This window comes from Poecilia reticulata, chromosome 16 (assembly GCF_904066995.2).
Source record: "Poecilia reticulata chromosome 16, P_reticulata-male-v2, whole genome shotgun sequence".
Classification (NCBI taxonomy): Eukaryota; Metazoa; Chordata; class Actinopteri; order Cyprinodontiformes; family Poeciliidae; genus Poecilia; species Poecilia reticulata.
In genome coordinates this window covers 26,418,786-26,442,316 of record NC_088845.1, presented here as the reverse complement: position 1 = coordinate 26,442,316, position 23,531 = coordinate 26,418,786, and the positions used below count along the sequence as shown (strand labels likewise).

Here is a 23,531-nt window from a genome sequence, read left to right as displayed (position 1 = left end):
AACGCAAATCACTGCGGGCAGGAACCACTGTACATTTCTGCTTCAGTCTACGACTCAAATGTTGCGTGACGTAGATACGTGAAACATAAACCTTTTATCAAACGTAAATGTTAGTCTTTCACCACTTTCCCACAATAAGAAGTGTGAGAGGATAATGCACAACAAATTCCCAGCACGGTTAATTCATACAGTGCATTAGCGAGAAGTAAAAGTGTTGCTGCTAACACAACTCTGGTCCTAACGACACTTGAGCGAGGCTATACTGTTCGTCTCATACAGTAAACCCAGGACCTTTAACTTCTAACAGTAATTTATATCCATGCAGTATTAAACAAGTGCACTCACCCAGGCCTGTTGCTATTGACAGTGTATTGTTGTTTACTTGTTTGTAAAAAAAAAAAAGAAAAAAAAAACCCAGATGGCCTCAACATATTTCATATTGGGGAGGGTGGCTGAGGGTTCAACACGTTGTGTGTTTCTTGTGCGGGCGTACGGTATTTTGTTTTGCCCTCGTCCTTTTCTGCCTGTCTCTTCTCCCCCCACCCCTCCTTCTCGACTCTCCTCAGCCTCCAGCCAGCCTCTCCGCAGACAGGAGGTCAGGCCACGCCACTCCGCTCTGCCTGCTGTGAGCGCCGGGTCACCGAGCCAGATAACACCACCAACTGTTCAAGATTTGAAGAAATCAAGCATTTTTGTTTGTTTTGAAATTTGTACTATTTGCTCGCGTTCTCTCCAAGCTCCCCTCCCCCGATGAAGTTTTGCTAAACAGTGGAGTAGTTCAAGGTTGGAAAGTCACAAATTAGAGCTTTAAAGTCCGTTAAGCGGTAGGTCTTTTACATGCTCGTAGTGCGTGAACTAAAATGAACGCATCATTTGACTTCTGCACTATGAAGGCCTTTTGTGAAGGAATACACATCTTATTTGATTTTGGAAGAGAAAGAAATAGGCCAGAGTGGCAGTGAGTCATTAAGTTACAGCTCAGCCACATTTAAAACTTACACTAAATATGTATTCCCCGCAAGTTTTGTTTGAAAAGCAACTTTTAAGACAGTACAGCTTTGTCAAAGATGCATTCACTCAAATATAACATGTTGGTGCTTTTTTTTTTTGTTACTTGACATGAATATTCAGAACTGTTCCAGGTTCAAAGACTGATTACCCACCACATGCAGATAAGTGAGAGGACGCCGAGTGTGGTGAGTAAAGCTGTCCAATAATGTCTTTTCTTTTTTTTTTATCTTTCTGTTTGTTACAGTAAGTGAATGCAGTCACTGGCGAGAAAAAAAGAAAAAAACAAAACATGCAGTTGTCTGTTATTTAAAAAAAAAAGTTATCTTATATTCACCACAAAGCAATAGTCTAAACCAAAAATCAAAGTTCTGGAGGACCGTCAGGCAAAGCGAAATGTTTGCCAGAGCATAATTTGAATTGCTCGGCATCAGCAGCAGTTCAAAATCGGCACAGTTTTCTCCAAGATCACTACAGACGTCTGAGCACCACATGTTAAATAATGCACAAAATGAATTTATCTTCTACAGTATGAAATTATGTGAGTTTTTTCTTCTTCTCATTGTCAAAACTCATGAAATCTCCAGAATAACGGAGTCACCTGTAAATTAAACTTTTGGGGTACACACTCAGTTTTATATGAGCAATATGGTTCATCATCCAGGTCTGTGAAGACTTTGGGACAGCTTAAATACTTTATGTAAAAATAATAACACAGGCGCACCATGAATGAGTTTACTGTTGCTTATTGCATCCTCAGTGTCCACAGTAGAATGTAAACACTAAGGAAATATTGAATTATGTAGGGGGCTAATGACCCTAAAGTTAGGATTTGACTCCTGTGTTGTGCTGTAATGAAGGGCTATTTCATACTTTTTAAGGAAGCTAAAATGTACTTGATAATCTCTAGCTTAACATCTAAAATATTTGGCTTGATCAAATGTGGACAGGATTATTTTACATTGAACAGAGGCTTTATAAACAAGGCAGATCATAGTTAATGGAATTTTTACTCATTTTTTTATCCTTCATAATAACGGAAGAAATATGTGTATTTGAGTACCGGACGTATAAAAAGTCAATTCAAATGAGAAAGACCAGCAAATTAGCAACTACTTTCCCCATTGATACTTATTTGTCCAGTTAAAATTTGGCGAGGGTCAAAAAAATGTAAAATTTACCGTTTTGTCACTACTGAGATACAATCAATCAACTTTATTCGTACAGCACATTTCAGCACCACAGCAGTTCAAATGCTTCACATCGTGAAAACATAAAAGAACCATCATAAACACATCATGTAGTCAACAGTTGTGAAAACCAGTGACAGAAATTACATTTCGTCAAGTGTTTAGTCATTAAAATATGTTGGTCAATATCTTATTTATTATCATTCAAGAGCAAATCTAGGCTAATAAATCAGACAAATTGTGCTGAGAAAAGGCTGTTTTGAAATCTTACCTTTACACAAAGTTTGCATTTTGAGCTGAGACAAGTTAAGAAAGAGATTTCCCAAAGATGACAAAATTATAAAAAATAAAGGCTTGAGCCAATGGCGTGTTTGGATTTACAATTTCGCCCTAAATCACTCAACACCTCACTTTACAAGCATTCATTTTTCACCAGCCTTTTTACATGTGCTCTACAATATACTGCAGAGTTTGATCATTTTCGTCACCGGATCTTTTCCTGTCTTTTTATTTCTCTCTCTCTCTCTTTTTATTTTATTTTTTTTAGAAGTTTTCTCAATTTCTCCCAAAAAAACAAAAAACAAAAGAACATTGGGAAAAGGAGGCACCTAAAAAAGATTGCTAGAACATTTTAAGCCACCTATCTTCATCACATACCCTCATATTTTGATCCATCCATTTCCTCCAAACATTATTATGAGAGATATACTGCCAGGATCTAGGGTTTTCTGGGGAAAGTCTGCTGATGCTGCTACTATCTGCTGCTGTAAATCTCACCCTGCATTCAACCCGCTGCTACTATCCGGTTGTCCGTTTCAAACAGATATATTCATCCTACCATGTTCCTCATATCTATTTAACAACAGCTAATGTTAGGATAATACTAATGCTCTGTAACAAAAGCTAAGTCGAATCTGAACATGTTACTTGATGTGATAAGTCGGGATGTTTTAGGTTTACGGCTCTTCCTCCCATGCCAGCCTCTCTGTAGGTTCCCCCCACCCCCCGCCTGTCTCACCAGCTCGCTCCTTCCATAATGTCCTCTCTAGACACCAGTACACTTGAAGGGTTTAAGGTAATTGCACTCAGGGCTTCATCTTAACGCCGCTCTCTCACATGTGGAATCATTATCCAGGCTAACAATTACAGCCTGCTCTAGTAATTGATCAGAAAACTGTCTCGGGGAGGTTAAAAGGTATTAAATATCACCACTTTCTTAATTTACTGCGCCTGTCAAATAAAAAAGAAGGAGAAAGAGGAGTGAAAATGAGAGTCTTCAGCCTTTTTTCCGTCTCTCGGCTTAAATAATGACCCCCAATTAAAGTTCCTCTCTGTTACTGCGCACTGCTCTAATGCAGGTCTGTTGGCCCCGTGGCTAATTTTGTGTACACAGGGTCATGAAGATTTTTAATTTATCGTCTTCTCGTTGTGGAACTGCGTGCGTGTATGTGTGTGTTTTGTGGTTGCCGTTGCGTTTGTGTGTGTCTGTGTACATTTCCGTGTTTCTCCTATTTTTCCAACTTAACTTTCACCAAATCACCAATTCTAATGAGTTGCCACTGGCAATTATTGCCCACTTTACAGCTGACCCTACAAGATGGGAGGGTCAGAGTGTGCAACATTGTGTCTTTGTGCGTGCCAAAACGGGGAGGGGAGATTATCAAAATGTGGAAAAGCAAATACAAGACGCTCATTGTGGACTTGAGAGCCATTATGTGCACAAATCTACTCTTGTAAGCTGCAACAGCGCCCCACGTTAGACGGCGCTTCTCCACATTAAGGCAGCCTCTGGTAGACATGTTTGGGTGACCATAAAATGCATCTTTTACTGCAGCGACCAAAAATGTTAGAGGAATTTTAAAATAAAGAAAATGTACAGTGCAACACTTATTGGCACCCAAACAATCCCCCTAAAGTCAATTTAATGAAAGCATTTAAAAAAAAAAAAAAATTATTTCTTGGTCTTTTTTTAGTTGCGTCTGGAACATTTTAATTGGTAATCCATGACCAGCTGTTTCTTGGGGGAATAAATATGGAAGCACACAAAAGCCTGTTTATTTTAGCCTCTATACAGAATGAAGACCCAGTTTCAGGAGGATGGTAAAGGAGGTAAAATAAATCTCAAAAGCTCACTGTTGGAGAACAGCAGCAAAAAGTGGCATCTTCAGATCAACAAGTCTCCATAACAACCATTAGAGACCATCTATGACGGGTCAAACTTTGGAAAACAAGCCAGGAAAAAATCTTTTCTGTTTGACCAGGATAAATATAGGGTGGTGCTAAATTCTACCTTAAATTTAGTTCAAGTCAGAGGAGACTTAGATTGATCGTGCAAAGGCGATTCACATACGACTTATTCCTGCCAGTCTGAATAATCCAATGTTGATCTTTTCAATGCCAAAAAAAAATGTTTTTTTAATCGGATTACCACTTCTATATGTGGTGCTAAACTGGATACAATAGCTTCAAAATCACCTGCAGTCTGAACGACCGTGTTGCATTTTTTCCAACTTTTACGTCATTTATGTGAGACGTGTCATAATTCTGCACCAGAAGAAGCCAGATACAGCAAATCTGGATGTAGACAAAGGCTCACTCAATAACTTTATTTTCTTAGCTCCCTTTGTCATGTGAAAATACTACCAGGATCTTTAAAATTGCTCCATAGACGACGGCGTCCATTATAACTTCCATAAGCATAAGGCTGCTGTGTGACGTGTATGTTCTTCTGCACATGTAGGTCAAGGCTTTGTGGCAATTAGCAATACGTTTATTGGATTAGAACTATGTTAATTAAGGCACATTAGCATCTTTTTGAGCTGCCTAATGACCGTTTCAGGTCATTAGGCAGTATTTTAGTTAGATTTAAGTCAAGACTTTGACTAGGTCGCTCCAAAACCAGCTTTGTTTTTGACCTTTTCAGAGGTGAACATGTTGGTGCGATTTGAATCGCTGTCCTGCTGCATAGAAGAAAAGTTTAAGGCTGCAAAGTGGCCGATGTACATTCAGGATTTTCTTGTAGAAAGCAGAATTCATGCTTCCATCAATTATAGCGAATAGTCCAGCTTCCCTGGAACATCACACTATCACAACCATGTTTGTTTGCAGGTATGATGTTCTTTTTTTGAAATGCTGTGTTAGCTTTACACCAGATGGCCTCTTCAATACGATGAATATTTTTTCCCCCAAAGGTTTTGCAGATCATCCAGATGTTTGGTGTCATCTTTTTTTTTCTTCAGTTCTTTTTGAAAAACAATGGTTTTCAACTTGAAACTCCATCGATGTAGGACTTGGCTCACACTCTCTTATTGCTGAATCATGAACACTTTGAGTTCATGTTTCATCTGAACACTTATGTGTTCACGATTCAGCATTTGTCAAAGATTTTCAACAAAGTTAATGAGAAAACACCAGAGTTTGGCTTACTGTCGCTACATGTTCGTCCAGTTGGAGTGAATGATGCCAGCCAATGACTCAATGCAATCCACTGGGTTTACTTAGGTAAACCTTTTAAACCAACTTGTATAAAGAGCTGAGCTTAATGCACTGCTTGATAACTAGGATTTATTGGAATGTATATGTGACTGGATTGAAATAACATTTCTGTTAAGAGTCTCGAGATGCTTTAGAAATAGACCGATTCAAATTGAATTTGTCACCCATAACAAATGAAATCATCCATTAGAAAATGTTGTTTACTCATTGTATATTTGATACTACATTTGAATATAAAGATTTACTCCTCCACTTAAAGCCTTATCTGCTATGGTGAACCTCAAGGCTCCATTTTTGGTCCCGATTTATTTTGATGTTTGACGTACAATTCTTTCTTAAAATAACTATTTGGGATCGGTCTTACTTTGACCTAGTTTGCCGATACCCTGGCACCTCCTGCTTTTCATCATTAAAAATCTTCCAGAAGTGTTTTTAGATTGTTCTTTTAAATTAGAGAAGCGAGGCATAGTTATCAAACTGCTATAACAGAACCTACTCTTGCCCCAATGAGGCAGACGGAAACTTTAATTTCTTTGGATTTGGGCTAAAGCAGAAGAAATTAACACTTATTTCGTAGGTACTGGATGTTGTAAAGTTACTTTAATACATTCACATACCATCTGTTTCGGTCACAAACTTAAAAAGACAAACGTTGGCGTAAATGCAAGCAGAGCCCTTTAAAGTGCCGGACCTTTCTCTGACTACTAATTCTACTTTTTAACCTCCATTAAACAACCGGCCCCGACCCATCCTGCACATCTCCCCGTGTTTCCTTCTCCCCCTCTCCCCACCTCAGTAAGGACAGCTGACAATGATGGGCAGACAGGGTGAGGTGGAGGAGGTGATGGGTGGAATGGAGGGATAGAGGGTAACAGCAGGGGACAGCAGGGGCTAGCAGGGTGAGCGACGCTCGGTGCCTCTCAAATCAGCTCCATTTTTTTCATTAGCTCATATCCTTGCCAGGCTTTACAGCTGGCTGATCAGCAATCAGGGGCCGTTTGTTTCAATCAGCCAGCGACTCCACTGTTACAGACAGGACCAGATTACAGAGGGAGAGAGAGAGAAACAGGGAAGGGATGAAGAGGGGTGGAGAGGCAGGAAGGGGTAGGCCGGCTGTGGGGGAGGACGTCTTTACCTCTCACCAATGACTGTGATGAGAGGGGTGAAGCTGGGGACATGCAGATACAAAATAGAGTGCAAGGCGTGTGTAAATGGAAGGGTTGGGAACAATGGAGTAAACCGTGGTGGATATGAGAAAATGCTCCCTGTCACTGCAGACACAAGGAGGCGAGGCGACTTTTTATTTCCGCTGTGCCAATCGTGAGCAGGAAAAGTTAAAGGAGCAGTTAAGTGTTTTTTTTTTTTTAAGTAAGGCTCAATTAAGAGGTTACAGACAAGCAGCAGTGACTAACTCTCTCAGTGTCTTCATTTAGTATAACCTCAGATTAATTTGTACCACAAAGGCAGTAGCTGAATGTTAGTCTGAGAAGAGCGGGAACCAGCTTCAAGTCTTGAAGTAACTTGAAGCATCTAAAAAATGAAAAAAGATCAAAGAATCTAATGCCACCGCCGTTTCATAATCCCTCGAACTGTTGTGGTTCTGTATTTCCACAGAAGTTGAAAATATTTCACAGTAAGTGAAGGTTGGAGGTGGTGCACCACCAATTATCTTCCTGTGTGAAACACCTACTGAGAAAGAAACATGTTTCAAGTCTAACGGACTTAAAAATAAGCATGTGCAGAAACCAGAAGAATAATATTTTTATATATTTTTATGCTGCCTTTCTTTTCTATCAAGTAATTCGCCCAATTATTTTACCCGTTACCACCAGCTTCCATTTATCATGTAAATTGTGTAAATAAATGCTCATTTAAAAAGTCTAAAGGTTGATGAAATAAACTGCATAAACTACTGCGACGTTCCTGAGATTAGAGTCAAAAATGAGCTACGTGTGCTGCTTTCACTTTTAAAACGTCATCCAAAAGGACTGAACATTCACTACATATGGTGACAAACTTTCAAAGTTGATATCACTGTGTGTCCTCATCAGTGTAAATATTTCCAAACTGACTTAATATTCTCATGAGTGAGGGAAAAGTGTAGTAGCCTTTTTTTTGTCAAGGTTTTTCATCCAGCAGACAGGCAGTGAGCAGCAACATGTGGGGAAGGGGCAGAACGGCGCTGGCCTCTCCGACACATCCAATGAGAATACATTTTTATAGCAGGAATGTTACGAAACAGCTTTGATCATAGTATCATAATCATAATATCTGTTGTGGTTCTGTATTGTATCAGAACCACAACAGATTTTGTTGTAATCATGATACAATGGCTTGTATCATGATTATGATGCAAGCCGTTAACTGCATGTATCATAATCATGATACTATGATCATGATTATGACCAGGCTAGCAGTTAGCTTCATCCTTCAGGATCAAGTAATACAGATTAGTCCTAAATAAAGACAGTCGGGCTTCTTTCACCTGAAGAACACTTCCAGGATTAAAGGATAATGTCCCTGTGAGAAACTCATCCATTTCACTAAAACCAGGAAGGTGGAGCAGTTCAAACGTCTTTACACCGACTCCCTGTAGCACAGAGAACAGACTTTAAAATGATTATGTTAGTCAACAATCACTGAACAGCTTAGCACCAAATACATTAAAGTTGTGTTGTCTTAACCTTGCAGACACTCAAAGTCTTCTGGCTCTGGTCTGCTCTGTGTCTCAAGAATCAGGACCAAACATTGAGAAGCATGATTCGGTTTTTATGTTCCACTAATCTGGAACAAACTTCCAGAAAACGGCAAAACCGCCAAAACACCAAGTTCATTTTCATCAAGGCTAAAGAATCATTTGTTTAGTCTTGCCTTTAATTTATAACTAGAACGTTGTTAGTTTGGATCACAACTTTTCATTACTTCACTTTATTTTTCCAGCTGCAATGTGATATATGTTGTCTATTTTATTTTATTGTGTTATGCCTTTATCATGTAAAATACTTCGAATTGCCATGTTGCGATACAAATAAACTTGATGAACAAGAGTAATCAGTGATAAGCCGTTAACTGCATGTAATGTTTCTACAGAACAAGACGTCAAATATTTCCCCCTTGGGGGAGAAAACAGATGAAGCCGAACAATTTCTACCCTGCACAAGCCATCAGTTTGATCAAGTCCTCTCAATCCGTTTCACTTAAGGAGAATAAACTCGTTTTCGTCGTCAAGATCGCCTCCGTTTTTGGTGATAAACGCCGCGAGACCTTTGCGCAAACTGTGAGATTAAAGGGCCTCGCAGGGGCCGCGTGGCTTTCTCCGCCGACGGGAGGCATTGAGGAAATAAAGAAAAACGAGGGTAAGATCTCCCTCATCCCTCTTTCAGTCACCAAGCCAGAGAGCCGCTCAGCCGCACCGCGTCAAAGAGAAAGAGTGAAAAAGGATGGGAATTAGAACGAGGAATGATTTAAGGGAGCGAGGCAGCGCCATGCCCACGGAGGCCTTGTGCCTACCGAGCGTGCCCAATGAGTGGCGGGGACTGAGGCGTGTTGGATCTATAAGCAAAGTATTTATCCTCCCAGAGACCCTGAGAGATTAGCCTCAGCAAAGTTGATTTATATCGACACACGGCCATCCTTTACCTTATGCTACAGATATCCTCTCTCTCTCTACCCCTTCGCTCCCAGCGGATTGTGTCTGTCAGTGGGCCCTGATGCCCAGTTAGCCTCCAGCTATGATATTTGATCATAGTAACTACTGACTCTGTCACCTCCATTTCTTTTCTGTTCAGATACATTATATACAACGCTGCTGCCGGGACGTGGACGTATAGAAGGGTGGGGGGGGAGCGGGGAATCGTACGGTGATGGATTAAAACGGGCCGGATGAATGCGGCATCCTCTGCGTCTGACGAGTTGGTTGTGAGTTTATTCTGCCATTTGGACAGGCTGTCTCTCCGTATAAACAAGGCAGTATGGAACACACCGCAGCGATCGGATTAATCAGATTTTAACCGCGGTTACATAAACCTCTGAAGGCCGACGGTTACATAACACATTCTTAGATGTACAGATAAAGGCAGAGGACTTTGTTTGATGTTGGATTTTGAAGAACAATGTTTTTTATTATTGTTTTTGTCAGATATGTCTTTGTGTGCTTTTCGTTTTGTACAATGCAGAAACCTTGCAAAAGTATTCGCACCCCCTGAGCTAAGGGGGTGCTTTTTGCCTTGTTTACAACCACCAACTGATGCACTGAAAAAACACAAAACCTTAGCAAACGTTTGCCTTGTTTCAAGTGCAAATATACACTTGAAACAAGGCAAGACTAACTTACAAATAACTTTTCAGCAAGGCAGAAGAGCTCGTTTTGAGTCAATAATTTCTTTGATTTGATTTTAAAAAGTATAGTTCTGCTGGCAGACTATATCACTTAGAACATTTTAAAAATGTCTTGGATGAGCAAGTAGTGGGCAGTTGCTTGGATTTTGTCATCAACTTTTATGAAAACTGTTAAAAACCACAACTATCCATTACTTTATGTAATACTTTATGTAATTATTGTGAAATATATAAAAATTTGTGCTTCTCTTTTGATAAAATGCAGAAAAGTTAAAGGAGTGTGCATATGAATGCTTTTACAAAACACTGACTGACTGTTATATGAGATTATGGTCTCAGTACAGCATCAATCTCTGTAAATCAGCTTTCTTTTCAAATGTTGACCCCTCGTATTTTTACAAAAGGGACATTTTCATGTCAATTACAGTTCGACTTCTGTCTAGACATCAGTTTACGTAACCTTGGATACTTTCTCTCCAGGCCAGAGAAGAAAAGATTTGCAGCGATAGAACTTATACTGAAATGACTAGAAAGGAAACGGAGCTATGCATTGTATTAAGAATCACTTGTCTGAGACATTCATGTCTGTAGATCATGAACTTCTGTTTCATAGACTAGCTGGAATAAGCTGCAGTGAATTCAGAAGTGGTTCAGAAATCTGCCACCTGAACTCTGGGAGTGGATAAAACTTCTCACAGACACTGGAGAGATTCTCCAAATAAACTATTTCAGGCCACATGTTTTCTGGTTTTATAGAGCTAAGTGACAGGGAGCAAACCTAGCAGATGGATATTTATAGCGACCCCCCACAAATATTTGCACATCTGGTAAAGATGTGTACAAAATCTTTAGAATAAACTGTTGCTATGGAGACTTGGTGACCTCCAGGATGCCAATCCTAGCTGCAGTTCTCCATCAGTGAGCTTTGGATAGACATGCATATTTTTGCCATTCTCGCTGTATGTGAAGAGAGAAGAAATTACAGTGGCAGTTTTTTGTAGTGGCAGTTTTCTGATGTATGTAAATAAATGTACATTCACCTTCAAAGAATTCCAAGCTCTTGTCATTCCCATCTTGAAGAGAAATCAAATAAATTCAACATGAAGCAACAAAGCATAAATACCACATTAAAAAGTATGTGCATCTATTAAATTAGCACATTTTAAAAGGGAATTCAAATGATTAAAAGCTATAAAGGGACTTGAACATTTGAAATCTGAAACTTTCATGATGGAAATCGATTTACTTTTCAATCTTTCTTCTTGATTGTTTTGTTTTTTCTCATGTTGCTTCTGTTATCCATTAGCATTTCTTATACTAAAGCTATGAGAAGTAGAAATGGTTTATTCGTAACGAACACATAAGGGTTGGCACGAATACGCTGAATGGCCTCAGCCTACAACTTTTCGATTTGTCTAACATTGTGAATAATTTTTATTTGACTTTATTTAAATTTATTCATTTGATTTGCAGTGGGAATGTTGATTGATAACTAATATTGTTTTGAGGCTATTTGAGTGTTTTAGATTGAATAAAACGCAACTATAACAATGGATGGAGTCATACATAGTCTAACAAAGAATCTATTGTATCTGACATAAAATAATGTCAAAGATGTCAACCCAAAAACTTAAGATATTGCCACTGTCATAGCATACTATATTATAAATTTTATTGTAAATCTTTAAATCAAATACATCGGTTGCTTTGACTTAAAAAACATTCAGATTTTTCAATCTATTCAACGTAGCCGCTTCCGTGTTACAGCTAAAGCTCTGAATCCACTGAACAAGCGCAGCCAGTGCAAGAAGTAAAGCTTCCCCTTCAGCTGATTTACAACCCATTGTCAAGTTTAATGTTATTAACAATGCATTATAGTTGGATTTGGACTAACAGCGAGTGGGATGTGGCCAATCATGTGAGCCTCTATTTGCCCTCACTTGAAGACCCCCACCCTCTCATTGTGGCTGTAATTGGCTGAGCTCAGACAAATACCCTGTGACAGCTTAAAGCAGCAGACAAGTTGGCACATTATGCTAATTATGAGGAGTCATTACATGTTTAAGGAAAATGGCTGGTGGGCTCAGAAGGAGGAAGGAAGATGTCGTCAGAAGCCGTACCAACACATGCTCTGCCCATTAGACGTCCGGTCTGATGATCCCCTCCTTCCCTCGCCTGCCTCTTTAGCTGCATTCAGTCGTCGCCGGCAGCCGAAAGCCCGCAGCTGTCTGGTCTGACCCAGCCTGGAAAACACGACCTGGCAGGAGCAAACGGTCATGCGACAAAAATACTGCCAACCGATGGTCTGCACATTGAAACAAGATGTTTTACGCCGCTGTATAATGAGGTTTTACAGAAATTCAGGGTAAAAGTAAAGAGGTCTTGTCATGTTGGTAGCTTAAAGTGGGAAGAATTTTCTCACATCACACGGTCTGGTTCTGTAAGAATTTACAAAAATGGGTGGTATGTACATAATAAACATTCAATGAATTAATCTCATGGTGAATTGAAGTGAGCTTGATAATTTCCAGTTGGACAACAATGGTTGAAGAATATTGAACATTTTCAGTGTTTCTCAAAAGTCTTGCTGTAATGTTGTGCCACTCAAGAATCCAAAACCTCGTATTGTCCCGTCTTTTTGAGTTGAATGTTTTGTTACATCCGTTTATGCAAGAAAAGTTATGACTGGGATTTGAATCAAAAATGCTGTTCAACCTTTTGGATGCCTGCAGGTTGTAGCAACATTGACATGAACTGGATCAAAATTCAAATGAAGTTCATGTTTAACAGACTCGGTAATAGATCCACACACACACAATATGGGCTCAGATGTTGTTCAACTTTCTATCCTATAAAGTTCTACAATGTGCATAAAGTGAATTGAATCACAACCAATAAAAAAAAGTGTTTAAAAACTTCAGTTTGTGTCTCCAAAACTTGTGTTTGGATGTGAGGTGCAAACACAGCAGAAAACTTTCAGTTTTGCAAAATCTGAGATATTGTGGACCACGTCTACGTATCCTGTGACAGTGTGAAGGTGTTTTCTGTCCACACAGCCACGTATGCACTCTGGAAATTATGAAACTACCATAAACAATGAACTAAAGGCATTACACGGTGAATTAATCTGATTGAAAAATGTCTAAATTGGAGAGGAGACGCCTTTTCTTCTGTTCCCGTGACACTGAGGGAAATGAGACGGTAACTAAAGTCCCCCTCAGCCCCCATAGAGACAACAGGTAAAGTGGGTAATGAGCAACAGACATAGTATTCAAACAGACCGCCTCTCATGTTCCCACACAGGCAAAGAGCATTCATCTCTCACTAATCTAACCACAGGGATCCCTCACAGTTATGGCCCCAAATAGCAGGAGCTGTCAATACAGACAAGGTTACTGAACTCGGGGTCATAACAAGCTAGACCCCTACCACCCACCACAACATGCACACTCTGCATCCACATAAATACAAACAGCACGTTGGCAGCAGAGCGCCCGGCGCGGACCGTATATAATGAATGTGATTTTTTAAAATACTTGAAAAGTTTAGATCAATGTGAATGTTTTATTCTGGGCACGGCAAAAGCATGAATCCTCCCCTAAACTTTTTCACTCTTTGTCATGTATAAACTGAAAATTTAATGTAATTTATTGGGACTTTATGTGTTAGACCAACAAGAGGAAGTAAATAAGTGGGGTTGGACGATACGGCTGAAAAACATATCGCGATATAAGCGTTTCGTATCAGTCGATAAATGATTATTGATTTGTTGTTTTCCAACATATTGACATCCATTGATCTAAGGATCAATGGATGTCCTTAGATCGACATCCATTGATGAAAAAGGTACTGAACCCTTGTGGATTCGGTACCTTTTTTGAGGTACCAAACCCACCAGTTTCATGTGCGCATTCACTGAACCCTTCTGTTGTGATAAATAAAATATGATTATTTTCCCCCAAATTCAAGACATAGAGGTGACCCAACTAGAGTCTAGTTGGGTCACCCCATGATCACCAAGTCTTCTTAAAAGGTAGAGTCTCAGAACAGTTCTTCAAAATATAATCAGTGTTTTCAGCACAATTGAGCTGACTGTCCAGGAATGACCCAAGGTATTTAAAATTTGTCACAGTTTCAACAGGTTGGCCATCGAGAGAAACTGGAACCACTTTAAGGTCTTGCTTAGGTCATTTAATTAGCTCTACATTCTTAAGAGAATGAAAAATTAATAATAAATAAGACTTTGCGGTATTCTGATTTAGTAATGTAATTATATTAGTTGTGTTACCACCCTCATGCCACTAGAGGCAGTACCAACCCCGAAAAGATGCGACTAAGGAGCAGATTTAGAAGTACACCGAAAGCTACAGAATTTGGTAAAAACGGTGAGCTTTGCTGAAGTAATAAAAGACACAAGTTCAAATCCATGCTGAGAGTTGAGCTCCTTCAGTGTTCCTCCGCAGCACTGATTGGCTAAGCAATTTAACGTGATCCTTTGCAGCAAGTGATGGCAAAGCGGGGCGCGTCATCACGACTTTACACAAGTGTGTCTTTATCTCCGCGGCAGAGGCTCCCTGAAACCAACTCATCTGTTGGTTTAACCTGTTAAACCAACAGATTTAACCAGTTCAATCGAACTGTGGGGTTCGATCGAACCCAGGTTAAGAACCACTGATCTAAGCACACCCTCAGCTTTGGTTGTGTTTTCAGGATCATTTTCCTGACTAGGCTTGAAACTCCCTGCTTCATCTCAAGGTACTCCAGTGTTTACCTGCATCCATCTCATCACCCAAAACATTCTTCCCCGTCTCTGCTAAAGAAAACAATCTTTCTTTTCCACAATCTTTCTCGGTAGAGATGCTCTTATCAGGTCATGTCCGATGCCAGTTTACTGCAAGGCTTCAGTCAAACTGCAAACATTACTTGTTGAGTCTCTCTTTTAACAATGGCATTGTTGTCAAGTGTCTACAAAGACCAGCTTTGTATGACTAATAGATGCTCTGTCAGTAGATGGGAGCTCCTCCAGAGTCATCAGGGCCTCTTGGATGCATTTTTGAGTAACGTTCTCATTGTCCAACCAGTAGATGGACAGCCGCGGCTTCTTGGTTTTATTGTTGTTGAGTTGATGGTTTTCACTGTGCTCCATGAGATGTTCATTGCTTAGAAATATAATTTTAAGCCCAACCCTGTGATGGTTGCCTGGTGCTGCCTCGCAAGTAAGGAGCTCCAGGGTTTCAATCCTGGCCTGGTAGATGAAGTTCACATTTTCTCCCTTGGCATGTGTGACTTCTGTCTGGTTAACAGAAGTGGACAGATTGATCCACGATATCAATAATATCGATACCAAATCGGCATCAATCTCAGATCGACACTAGTATGGTGAGAACGATACTTTAGTTTCAGATTCTCTCTGAACGTTTTATGCTATTTTTGGATAATGTAGTTTCCTAATTCTACCTCAGAAAAAATTTTGTTTTATGAAGGAAAAGACATACATAAATCTGTTTGGTTTTTCTATTATTTCTGTGTATGATGTCAATATATTATCCAGGGGTGAAAGTAAGGGGGAACAGCAGGGTACTGCGTACCCCTAAAAGATTTAGCGGGGGTATGCAGTACCCTCAAGAGAGGAGCGGCTGTCTGCTGTAAAAAAAAATCAATGGATTCACAGTGCAGTCGTGAGTTCACCCACTAATCAGCCGTGACTGATTAGTTTTTCAAGAACAATTTAAAACACGACTTAATCAGTTAATAGCTTTTTTTTCTCATTTCATATTGTTTCTGAACTGTTCGTGCTTTGCTAGAGCAGGGGTGCAATATGTCGATCGCAGAAGGTTTTGAATCGATCTCGACATTAGGAGAAAACTGAACGCCGCCAGGACGCTGAGATCAGCACGTCCTCCTCTGGCTCCTTATCAAAACGTTCGTAATTTTATTAAAGAACAACAACAACAAAAATATAACGTGCTCAAATTAATGACCCAACAACAATAATAACTTCAGTGATTATTGTTTCAACAAGGTGTTGCGCAATTCTGTGCGTTTCGGTTCCATTATCAAAATAACGAGCAGAGCAGGAGTTTAAAATGAACTAATCAACTACCGCTGTGTTCGGGGGAGCGCTTATAATCACATAATAAATATCAAGTCTGCAAACCTAATATTGTAACGGACTGGTTGTTATGTTTTTAACATAATCTCGGGTCGGCTTGTGGAGCGCAGGAAGTTGCCATGGCAACGGGTGTGCTTAAATGACAGAGACGGAGAGTAAAAAGGTGCAAGTGGTTTAGAGTTGATCACCTGTTCAGGTTGTTTTACCTTTTTTTACTTTTGCATTGGCGCATCACAGCCGCTGTAGTTTCTGAACGCTCAATAAACGGCAAACTTGGACTGATTACCTCGTTCTTTCAGTATACGTCATTTACAACAAACATCAAACACGGTAAATACGTTTCATTAAGTATTTAACGAATAAATGGCTTCTACCGCAATAATTATGTGAAATTAAATTAATTGTCTGATATAAAAAAATAGTTTGGTGCTGTCGGGCTCAGCGTCTGAGAGGCTTTTCCTTTATCAAACAATTTTGTTTTGTCTCTTATTTAGTGGAAATATTGATGTTGATGAGATTTTCTCCAAAATAATAACCTTTTTCAACCTTTATAGCTCCACTTTTGAAAATGAGAAGCCAACATTCACAAATGACATTGAAATAAAATCCAGTTCAACATCTGGTTTGAGGTGATTCCTCTGGAACTTGTTGGAGGAAAAATATCCCATCTTCAGAAAATGATCTTTACCCTAACAGAGCTCTGTGGTTCCTCCTATCAGTGTGAGAGTCAGGGTGAGGAGGCGCCATGTTAGGAAGAGAAGTGGAAGCTGCAGGATCTTCAGAACAAACAGGTCATGATGCTGGGCTACCGATTATCCCTGTCTGGACACAGGATCAATAGAACCAGTTTAAAAGCTAAAACGAATGGTTAAATGCCAGACATGGAAAACTGGGATGCCCTCCATGCCATGATTTTCAGAATTTAGGTCTCATAGCATCTCAAGGTGTCAACATTGCAGCCAGTGGGCTGAAGGAAATACAGCTTTATTTTGTAGCAATTCAAGAGCTACCAGCTTTTAACGCTTCGCAAAAAAATTCATCAGCACAGAAACTCCAAAGCACACAAAGATATATATATATATATATATATCTTTTTTTTTTTTTTGTCATAGTACCCCCAAGAATTTAAAACTACTTTCACCCCTGATATTATCAAAGTATTTTGCAGACATTGTCCAAATTCTGTCCTAGGTTTTTACAAAAAGAAAAAAGAAAGCAAAAGCCACAAAAACCCCTAAAAATTCAGACGTTTGATGATTTACCAAACTTGAATAAAAAAGTTGATTGCACTGCATTTTATGAAAGGGTATCAAAATGCATGCCATTTTTCATAGGTAAAAAGTATATAATGTTCCTTTCACTTCAGAACTTTGCACTTCTCGTTTTTCCTCACTTAAAATCCCATGAAAATACAAAAAAGTTATTTTTCCATCGTATTGTAACTAAATGTGGCAACTTCCAAGCTGCTGCTTCCCAGAGTCTGATACTAATTGAATTTCATCATTCACATTCCAAACTCTGCAGCAGTACAAGTGCTTAATCACTCATTTTTCATAGAAACAAAACTGTTTGGCTGGAATTACCATGGGAATTTCACTGATGAACTCAGTAAGCTCATCTTAAGCAAAAATCGGAATGTACACAGAAAGTGCTTATCAATGTTTTTTCACTCCATAATTGAGATTAAATTAGAGAATAAAAAAAGAAAAAGCAATAAGAAGAAGAATCATCAAGCCGATAATAGGATTATTGTTGTTTGTTGTGTGTTTGCTATGGATGGCGGATTAAAAAGAAAAACCAGGGTTAAACGCAGGGAAGATTAGCACAGCCTGCGTAGTTATCGCCCTACCGTTTCATAAAATTAGCAAACGCAACACACTGAGAGCTCATTTGCATGAGGAGATAACGCTGGCATTGTTGTACGAGTGTTGCCGCTAATTAGAGGTTGTGCGAATACTGTTATGATGAATTAAACCCTTCATCATTAACACTGAGAAAAAAACTCACAAATGATTGGACGGAGGGGGGATAGCTGAAACGGGGAGCTTGAAAGAGTATTTACAGGGTGTCAACTTGACTGACACTCCCCCGCTAGGAAAAAAAAAGAAAGGAGTCTTGGGAGGGGCGGCTTTCCTTTTTTAAACATTATCCAAGTCAGTAAAGCCCCAGATTGAAATATTATGGGTTTTAATAAGACTTGTGGGGGTGTGACCTGCCTTGGTGCAATGGGTTGAGAGTGTGTGTGCGTGCCTTGTAAATTTGGTTGGTATCCGAGTGGAATTACTCATTTGTGCCTCTGTGAGTGATGTGTATGTGCCTTCCTGCTCTGTACTGTATGTGTGTTTGCATTTATCTAAAGTGGTTAATTAAATAGCAGAGTGGAATTGTCATTTAGTTTTAATTACATGCCATAAATGAGGAGAGCAGCCAACTCGCTCGCCTTCTCTCTGTGAACCGGTCCTTCAAAAACATCAGTGAATAAAGCCTAACACACTACTCAGTTCGAAGTTACGCAATCTAACGAAGAGGAGTGGAGAGCAGCAGCGGCGGCGGTGGTGGGTGGGGGTAAAAGAAAAGGGAGATGGTGCTAATTAAAGTCAGCTCTCTGTCAGTTCTGGTGGATAAACACTTCAAGAAGCTTTGCAGATAGATGAGAGATGCCTTTGTGTCAGGGAAATCTCTTACGTGGAAACGTGTTCTGGAAAGGGTGACAATCCCCAGGGAAGACGACGTCTGATAAGGACCTCATCTTAATGTTTTTTTTTTTTTAAAGCCTAAACAGGCCTCATTAAGGACCAATGTCCTATAGATCTGCCCTTCATTTTGTTTCGCATTACACAGAGTGAAATAACAAAACAATGACTGGAAAAAATAGAATGTAATCAAAGTAGAATGTAATCACTTGCTTATTGAAGGGGGATTATTTAAAATGTATTTAAATTTGAAGATGTATCATGAAGTAAAAGTTTAGCACACATTTTTGTGTAGGCTTTTATTTTGTACTTGTTAAAATGCTGAAGGTTTCCAATCCTACTTGATGTACTGCGTCTCACCAAAGTATTCACATAACTTGAACCTTTTCACTTTGGGTTATGCTACAACCACACACATCAATTCACTTTCTTTTAGAATTTTATGTGATAAAGCAACATAAAGTATATCTGAATTGGGTGGTACCGTTTTTAAATTTGTATATATAAAAAATAAATCTGAAAATGTGAAATACATTTGTATTCATTCCACTTAACTAGGATTACACAAAATAGATCCTGCAAAGTGGGAGAAGACATTAAATGTACTCATTACTGTGAGGCCCCAAAATAAAGCCGACTAATCACTTATCAGAAGTTAAGTGATTAGTTAATAGAATCCACCTGTTTGTCATTTAATCTTTAGTGAATAAATCACATCGTAAAGAACATAGCAGCCTGGAAGAAAGTTATGGGCAAGTGGAAAGAGTCTGCCACAACTGCAAACTGACCAAAATGAGGCTGGGCAAAGAGATTGTTATGAGAAGCAGCTAGCTCTGGGTGAGCTGCAGAGATTCACAGCTCAGGCGGAAGAAAATTCTTCGTTTTGCACGTTAATTCTCAACATAAAACACGGTGGTGGCTCATCCCATACGGCTGGTGCAGGGAAAGCATTCAAAGTTAATGGGGAGGTGAATATAAAGCAAGTGTAAAAGAAAATGTTAGATGTAAAGGACTTGACACAGCCTTAAACATCCAGCCAGAGAAACTGTGAAATGATTTGGAACAAAACTTTACAGCCCGGTTAAAGTACAGGCTTAAATCCAGGTGAAAATCTGACAAGACTGAGATGAATGTTCACAATCCACAGTCCACAGCAGTTGGGTGATTCTCCAAATTCGGTGCCTTTTGTGTCCCACGGGTTTATCTCAAAGATTTTCATATAATGCAAACAAAATTTTTTGAGAAAATCAAGAAATAGAAATACCCATGTGTCTTGGTAATGTAACATGCAAATATATTTCAAAAATCATGTTTTGAAAAATTGTATGGGTTGTTAAGTGTAGAGGTCAGAAAAATGATCATGTCCCCACTGACCAATGTTCATTTTTCAATGAATATAAAACAAATAAAAATAGCCAATAACTGCAAGCTATTTGTACCATTATAAACATTTCAGGTCTACTTTAACCTAAATAAAAGAAATGTGAGAAAAATACATGAATTATATATAAAATAGCACTTTTTAATCCTGTCCCTCAAGTTTTGTTCAACCCCATAACAGCATACTAATTTCTCCTTTTTATAAATAATGGATCAGTCCAATTTCCTCTGCACCCTGGAAGTGACATCACTGAAGTCTTTTCCTGCTCATAGTGTAAAGAGATTTAAGTGTTAGGAAAGTTTTTTACCTATATTTGGTTATTTTTTACCCAAATATCGTCATCGTCAAGATCAACCTTTCAACCCTGTTATGCACGTAAATTATATTTATTGTCGTTTGGGAAAAAGTAAAGAATGGTTTCCGAAACATATTAATTTCTTGTTTTCATCATATCATAATGTTGCTCCATACCCTAGCTGATGTGAACTTATGGCAACTTTTAGCAAAAATCTTCAACCCCGTGACAAAACCAGTGTTTTTGTCACGGGGTTGAACGTTGGACTGTTGTTAAGCCAGCCAGAGTGTTCAACCCCGTTACAGTCTGGTCAACTTTTACAATGGGCTCAACCACAATACATTGCTGCAATTTTTTTTATAATAACAGCAAATATTAAACTAATAAATGTTAGACTGTATGCAAAGTTTAAAGATAAAAAACCCTGATTTTATTTTTATTTTTAAGTGTATGTTCATGATTTATAAAAAGCACTTTTACATCAAATTGCCACTTATCTGTCTAATTATTATGATTCAGAAACAAATAAAATATACTTACAATTAGTTATTTTAATCAAGGGACAGGTGATCTCAAAGGAACTGGAAGAATTTGTTTAATTATGTTTTGGAGTTATACTCAGAGGAATGAAATTGTTCCGTTACAGGGTTGAATTTGAAGCAACCTCAGCAACAAAGAAATTCATATTAATGTTTGGGATTTCATGCATAAGGTGGGGAGACATATTTTCTTGGAGGTTCAAAGAGTCCTTCAATAGATGCAGTATTCAAAAACACAATTTTTTTTGTGGTATATTTGTATATTTTAAGCAACCATAGACCCAAAAAGGCACCAAATTCAGAGAATCACCCAGTTTCAGTCTTTATATGAGAAAAGCTTGTTGTGACCCACCCTGAAGTTCAGGGAGCTAAATATGTTTGAAGTTATGAAATCTTTTGCAAAGTACTATTGAGTGTGAAGATCATAAGAATAGTTATGTCAGCGTTTAAGTGTAGTGTAACAGATAAAAACAAAATTCAAAATCCATAGAAAAAGTTAAAACGTGAAGAAAATGCATCCATACCTGAATTACTGCTTCCAGAGAGGCTGGTTCCTGTCTCCAGCACCCAAATGTGGAAGGAGTGTGGTTCAACCTGGTCATATTATGCAAAAAAAACTAAACAAAAAAAAACAACAAAAAAAAACTTGTGAACAGAAATGTCATCAACTGGACAAAAGATACTCGTGTGATATATTTATTAAACTTAGCAGCACAGCTCAATAGAATTTGCACTCTTGACATAAACCAGACAAGTGTGCCACTGATTTAATGGCATGCACGTCAGAGATACTCCTCAGAAAAGAAAAACTATTGAAAACAATGAAAATTAAAATACACAAAATCATGTTGCTTTTATAACGGAACTAGCAAGCTGTCTAATTTAAGGGCTCTTAAATTCATTTTAAAAAGTGACCACATGTCTTACATTTTTTCTTTGCAGGACAAGTTAATCATATTTTTTTTTTTATGGAAACGTTCTGTCAGGCAAAAGTCACATACAGATAACTTCGGTGTGTTCTGTGACACACTGCTAACATACCCTTGCTAGCTACCACACTAGCCAGCTAGCTACCACGTGGTAGCTAGCTAGCTAACTTTTTGAGGATATATCATTATGGGTAAGTGTATTGTTATCACCAGTTTGCTGGATGAAGTTTTTACATTTCTTTGGGTGCCATGATTGTGCTGAGGTAGAGTTGGACCCAAATGCAGATGAGCCAGAGGTAGGGTTGCCACCGTCCCGTAAAATAGGAATTGTCTCGTATTTAACTGTTAAACATTGAACCGATACAGGACGTGATTCGTTCCGTATTTCTATAAATGTCCGATAGACACGCCTATCACACACATATCAACATTAAGTGCAACAATAATGACCAAAATAAAACACAGGTGGCGGAAGCTAAAGAACCCGAGGCTACGGACCGACGCTGTTGTCATGGTTGCCTAGAAACGGTCACTACGCAGCCGCGGAAAGGTGCCATCAACCCGGGTCTTTTTAAAACGTCTTTGACCCGATACTCCACCGTCCTCAGAAGCAAAACCTCTCGTAAAGAGACATACGTGAGTGGGAATAATGTTTGTGAGGATGAATAAAAACAATTTTAAAAAATGTGTCCATCGTGGCGCAGTGTGATTACCAGACAGAATGGATCAGGAGAGGAACTAGACGCGTTAGAGCCTAAAGAACCAGAAATCAGCATCTCTTCATCCCTCAATCATCTCCTGAGGCTTATATGGTAGAACATTTTATTATTAAGTTTTTTATTGTGCTTTAAGTCGGCTATATTGGTTTGATTATTTGCTTATTAATAATATCAGCCAAAATAATACTAATGGTCATTTAAAGAACAAATCATACAATCATCAATATTTCCTACTTTAAAAGGTTTGTTAATGCTTTCTGTATACTTTATTTTGAAATGGTGATATATTTTATGAATTCAGTGCTCAGTGGTCATTTAATGCATTATTAATGCAGACACAGATCTGCAGCCCAGGTGCGGTTCTAGATGGGGGCCAACGGGGTACCTAAGAAATTATACTAAATAAATGTCTTATGTTAATACTCAGTGATGGATTTTTTTAACCTTCACAATTTTACTTTAACGATGAATTAAATATTCTAATGCTACACTTTTAGCTGCTGTATAGAGATAGGATCACACTTTCCATCTGCCAGGGATCTTCAACCTGGATCTCTGGAGACAGATGTGGCTCTTTGGCTCATTTCATATATATAATTATGAAATATTGCTCAGTTTTTGTTTTTTTGTTTGTTTCAAAAAACACTGACCAGAATGTTCACATAATTTTTATACTTTTGGCTGTCTGAGGATACATTTTGAATATTAAATCAGGTGTTATAATCAGTTGAGTAGTTTACCAAATACTTTTTAGGCCGGGTACTCTGATAGGAGTACAATTTTGGGGTACTCTAACCGACCTCTACGCATGAATGATTACTCTATGGATAAC

General features: G+C 38.7%; 1 long non-coding RNA gene across 1 annotated transcript in view; it reads right to left on the bottom strand.

Moving 5' to 3' along the window:
• LOC103478278 (uncharacterized) overlaps positions 1–22,826 on the bottom strand; it is a 163,909-nt gene extending 141,083 nt beyond the window's left edge. Inside the window, exons 1-3 of the long non-coding RNA XR_535774.2 lie at positions 22,191–22,826; positions 21,576–21,668; positions 12,152–12,288 (exon numbers count right to left, since the gene is read on the bottom strand). This is a non-coding gene — a long non-coding RNA (uncharacterized LOC103478278). The remainder of the gene's footprint in view (positions 1–12,151; positions 12,289–21,575; positions 21,669–22,190) is intronic.
• Positions 22,827–23,531: the final 705 nt, after the last annotated feature.